The following is a 6,268-nucleotide window of genomic DNA, read 5'->3' on the forward strand; positions in this document are numbered from 1 at the left end:
TCGCTTCTTCCTGTTGCGAAGAGACATCAGGGAAGAGATGTGACAACGTGACGTGCCGATTAATAAAAAACTGATCGTAACTTCCGCGATCATTATAAAGCGAAAAAGGAGGGCGGAAGAAACTCCTACATATATTATTTATCAGACATTGTACCCGAGGCTAAGCTTAATAGATATTAGCTTTAAATACAGCAAGAAAACAAGTACGCTCCTTTGTGTTTGACAACTTCCGACAGGGCATTTACTGAGTGCGATCAGGCTTCAAACGCATCATTGAAGTTACACTTCTCTTGGTACACTGGCTTACATTGAAGTTACACTTCTATTGGTACACTGGCTTACATTGAAGTTACACTTCTATTGATTCATTCCAACACATTTGGCAGTTGTAATATCAAAGTCATAGATGAATTCGAGTGCAAATGGAAATTACATTAGGCACTGCCTGATGTAATTTTCCATCTTCCTTACTGCCATCTCCGCCACGGGGTGGGGTGGAGGGAGCCATGACCGTATGTTGGTTTTTTTTTAAGTGTTAGATGGCACAGCGGTAGTTTTTCCATCTAACACTTAAACGGTTGTTAGAGGCCCCGGAAGGAGGTTTACGTTCTTCAATCATGAAGGAGTCTCTCCTAAGTACAACAGATGCCAACTTGCGCAAGTTGGTGTTAGTTTTATTTTTTGTCTTGAAAGAGAAAAAAAAATAAAGGAAGCACATTCTCGTTACCTCAGAAATTCCTCTCTTATAATCAACTTGACCAAGCCAGCATCGAACTCAATATCGCATGCGCCTTTCTGTTTGAACGAAAAAAATTTTCTGGATCGTTAATAAAGTTGACACTCGTGTATCTTCTGATACCTCCTGTGCATGCCTCGTGTAATTTTTCAACGAGCCCCCTTCAAAGGATTGTAAACAGCTATCAATGCGAATCCATGATTTATTTGTATATGAGTTAAAACCATGTAATTTTGTATTCTCACACGTGTTAATTTCCTATTAACATAATACCGGTAATCTTTCTTTTTAAGATATTTCCCACAGCACATACCTTTCCACCTACTCAATGAGAGCAAATAACTTATTCTTCATACACATTCAATCGCCATCATCATTATCCAAGCAGGAATACTATACAACCAAATACAGTGTTCTTTTACGTCAAAGCACAGCTATAAGGCATCAATGAATTATGTCTTTAATCTGCGTGCATCCTATGGTTATAACATCCTAATAACATCCTAACCTATGCGGACGACCTGAAAATATCCTTCCAATCCAGCAGTAATGACAGTGAGAAAAACGTTGCGCTACAAGCCAACAGCAGTTAACTAATCTGGCCAACTTCCTTGCCTCGATTGAGGTCGAAATTAACCCTCTTAAAACTGCCCAGATATCCTTCTGCAGAAAGCATAAAATACATAACCTCACCATTCTCTTAAATGGACACAACCCATCCAAAAAGTCGATCATCACAAGGTCTGGGAATTACCTGGGACAACAAGTTATCCTTCACTGAGCATTTCACTACCATCAGGAACACTAGCCGCCATCTGACGCTCAAGACAAGAATTAGCTAGGGTTGGTTCAAAATGCTCAACTAGCGAAGAAATACATTGTTAGGTGCATTGCTCCGGTGGCCTTATACGCTTTGGTCATCTGGTCCTCAGCGCCTGAAACCAACGTTAAAACCTTCCTAAATACAGAATATTGGATACTTAGGTGGTTAAGCAAGATTTTCCAATTCCCCTTCACTGCCTCCAGAGGCATTTTGTATGCAAATATGGAGTGGACAACGTGGATGTTTATTGTCATTTGGACAAATATTCTGTTTATAATCCGGGACGACAACCAAGTCAGTAGAGTTTACAATAAATCGCCAATACAAATATTTATCGTATTTTGTAGTCACGAGCTTGAACCCCGGTCCACTCAAGGAACGCGTACTATGCACTCTCGCTCCTGACCACAGGGCTAAGTCAGGCCTTTCATATCCTCGCCAAGCTGTTGACAGGAAGATATGATGCGCCAGTACTTACAGGCATCATCTCACACCCACGAAGTCAGAGGAAATCGTGCAGCCTGCAAATTAAGCCACTTCGTTCTAAGCTAAACTCCTTGAAAAGTTTAAACAGGATGTTCCCACTAAATACCATAAAAACCCTAAACCGGTTTCAGATTAACTGTGCTCCAATAAGGCCTACAGAAAGACTATATACCAACAAACAACTGAGTAGCAACACTACTAGCCTGAACCCATCGTCTTTTAAAAGTACTCTGAGTTATTCTATCATCACGACATTCGATTACGAAGTTAATACATTTTAGTTTGCGAATGCTCCTCTAAGAAGACATCCAGAAATGAAGAACAAAACATATTTCCTTTATTGCTAAACTGTAAATATTTTTGTAAATTTAACCTCTGCATTGTAAACATACCCCTCTGGCTCGTACAAGGGGCGATTTTATCTTACAAGCAACTGAAAAATAAATAAATTAATAAATAAAAAGGTACGGGCCATCTCGGTAGCGGTCATCTGCTGGAGAAGGTAAGATTATTATACCGCCTACTTCAAGTGCTAATATTCAGTGGTGAAGACTCTTTTCACTGTGGTAGGGCGGCAGAATCCCACTGTGAGCCATATAGAACTCATGGGAAGATGTTGTAACGAGGTATTTATAGGCTGTAAGTGGGTGTGTGTAACTAAAGTTATGAGGCAATAGTATTTTATGTCCGTAAATTACGTGAATTCTGTGGTCGATTTGCCTGTTTGCTGGACGAAAAAAACAGAATTTATTGGTTTATTGGAGAAAAACTATGAAACCCTCTCTTCAGGCCGACTAACTCAGCCACAAAAAAAGTCCACAAAATTTCCTCAAGTCATTGAAAGGATTGAAACCTGGGAATTTTCCACCTGGTGCGGAGAGAACGGTGATTATATCCACTGTGCTATGTGTGAGGGCTCGTGTTTTGCTGGATCACTCTCTTCTCAAAGTTACTTAGAAAATCCCGACATCATAAATCAGATTTACTCAACGTAACGATCTCGATCATCTGAAGGGATCATTCTTGAGAATTTATGTTCTCTGATATAGAATGGTCTGTAGTAGCTAAAACAGACAGCTGTGAATGGTGAAACAGAACTCGAAGAGGTGCACTAGAGAAGATATCTAAATAGCATCAAAAGGGACCTGAAGGCAAAGCTATGTGACAACCTCTGCATGGTATTCAAAGAGCTCGTAGAATCTGTGAAGCAGCAGATGATAAATTCGTGATAATCGACCCTCGAGGAATAGCAGTGGATTTGAGATGGCTGATTCTGAAGGATTTAAGTGACCATCAGAGGAAGGATGACTTTCTCTGGTATTTTTAGGAGACAAGATGCAGAGGAAGTTAGTCTAATGTCCCTAATTTGTGAGGAAGAATGGTTTTTGGAAGCATTCTGATAGTACAGCAATTCCAATCTTTAGAGAAGTAATGTTCTTCTAGAATCCGGCTGCATTTGAGCTTTTGAGGAGGAGAATCTGAGATGTTCCATAATGGCCTATGGTGGCAGAAGGTGGAAGGTTGCTTTGATGAGTTGAGGTTTAGAAATGCAAAACGTATCAAGAGAGTGAAGAGAAAATAAGTGAATTGTTCAATATATACATGTAAGACTTCCAGCCTGATCACCGGAAGAGAACCTATTTATATGATCAAACCATGAGTCAATGTCAAGGTGATTATCAAGGTCTGCCATTTTGAGTTATAAATGAACCTTTTTTAAGAGTAACTTCGATATGTTTCTTTATGCAACCGATTTCAATCGATTATAACTGAATCTTGTACTCTAGGCTAGTACTTGTACTCTAGGCATATCAAGCCTGGTAATGGAATTAATCCAAACGAATGTACTTCTTTGCTGTGGTAATAGAATTTTCCCGTTAGTAGCAAAATTCCAATCGTGTATTTTTCTTTCATTTATAATGTAACTAGTGAGGATGCGTACGTAATTTCAGGAGGATATATTGCTTGAGCGAATTCAGAACAGTTGTTTCCTATACTCTGTAATAAATAAATAAAATAACTTTCCCACCAGTGGTACAAGGAACTCCTTCCTTGAAAATAAAATAAAATAAAAATCGGAAAACAGTTTTTTTTTTTTCCAATTTTTTTTTTGAACTTCCTTCTTTCTTTCCACCACTCGGATGTACTAGAACAAGGATATTTTTAAAACTTATGCCCGCTGGTCTAAGTCTAACGTTGCACTAACAAAAGATGCGACTCTCAGACTTTAAAAGAGGTTGTAGATCTGTGCTTTGGAATACTCGGGTGCTCGCTTCCACAGTTGACAAATATGATGACACTTCTTTGATTTCGTGGTTTTATCCTTTGCATGAAATACATAAAATGGATCGTTTGTTTGTTATTTGGAGCATTAGCAACTAAGGCAATATTGCTCGGGGATACGCGGTGGTCATTCCCTGACCTTTCCGCATCCTCCATATTTGGTGGTCACGGACTCGAACCTCGGTCTAATCAAGAAGCATGTGCTACGCACTGCTGCTCCTGCCCACCTGGCTACAGAGGAGCCACATAAAAAAAAGGATAAGATACACATAAAGAAAGGGGCCATACTTTTTTCGTTTCAAGAATTTAAGAACAGAGAAATGCAGTCTTAATGGGAATGCGGATATTGCGTTTGGATACAGCTCATGCTACATGATGAAAGGTAAAATGAAGTATTAGACTTGTTATTTTCAGAGACAAAAGTTATTCGTTTCAGAGTTCTTTAATCATTTTGCTGACAAAAATAAATCTCAGAATAGAATCTCTTTTAGGAAGAGATTCTATTACGAAATCATGCACCATGATTTTTTTAAAGCTATCCAGTGCTCGCAGTTTGGCAAATACTGTTTCCATTTGGAACTATTCCCACCGTAGTAATCAGACTGATTTCAGATGTTCCTTTGGTGCTTGTAATCTTTTCTGGACTTAAAAAGGCAAATGTCTTCCATCTATTTTAATCGTCTGTTCAAGTAGAACGTCAATTATGGTCCTTCGGAATGACTTCTTTCTTGAATATATTTTGCAGTTTGTCTATCACATAGATTTATTTCACAGATACATATTAGAATATCGAATGCCCATGTTGATCATCTCAGTTATTAAATGTAGATGGCAAAACCCGAATGATGTTCTCCTAGGACTCATCTTTAAAGAAACATTAACCAATATAATTCTCTTATCCGTATTCCATTACTATTTTATTATTGGTGTTATAGTTTACACATGTTCACGTAAATTCAATAGCTACTTATTGAATTGCTGCATTTCCTTTATCTCAGGAAGATACGCTATTGCATCTTTGAGGAACTTGCGGCTCACTTAAAATGTTAATGAATAAATATTTCTGTGCCATATTTGAGAGCAAAGACATTTCCGCAAATTTCATATTAGAGTACGCGAAAAACGATGTTCTGGGAGTAAAAAAACGCCACTAAACTTGCAACAGAGAGTGACAACGAAGGAAGAGTTCAATACTCTATGGAAAAACAAGGAAGATCTAAATTGAAAACAGATGAAAGTAGGTGGTATGGGGAGAGGGACTACTATTTACTACTACTATTTAGAGGGACTACTCTGTTGTTCCAACAGAGACAAATGACGGCTACAGTCACGTGTGGGCGTTCGCATTTCCAAATGGATATTTCTGGTGAGTTACATCGGCTGCCATTAGGACCCCTCTGGAGTTGTTTAAACAAACGTACGGTAATGTGTATCTACTAAGACATTCTTGTATCAGTCACTGATTTCAAACAGTGAAGGAAGCGTAATCAGCTAGCATTAATCACTGTTTCGTCTCCTTAAATTTGTTGATTTACATTGCAGTATTCGTGCGTGACCCAAACACACACACACACACACACACACACACACACACACACACACACACACACACACACACACTATTTTATCATTAGTTAAGAGAAAGTCGTTTACCTTCCCGAGAGCAATTCGAAATTGTTTCGGATTATTCTGGTTAGCTTCATTACCTCCGACTGGATTTTCAGATGCGATAATCCATCCAGGATCCCTTGGGTGCCAACTTGGTAATGTCATTCATTTATTAGTAATGATTACTTAATAATTTTTATTTATTTATTTATATTTTCTCCATTTCTTTCAACGCTGTATTAGTATTTCAGTACTAATACAGTATTTCATACTGTACGTGACAATACATTGAGTTTGCCACTTATTTCGTTTGGAGAGGCCTGGGCCTGGGT

Source organism: Mastigoproctus giganteus, chromosome 8 (genome assembly GCF_048544385.1).
Source record: "Mastigoproctus giganteus isolate SK-2022 chromosome 8, ASM4854438v1, whole genome shotgun sequence".
Lineage (NCBI taxonomy): Eukaryota > Metazoa > Arthropoda > Arachnida > Uropygi > Thelyphonidae > Mastigoproctus > Mastigoproctus giganteus.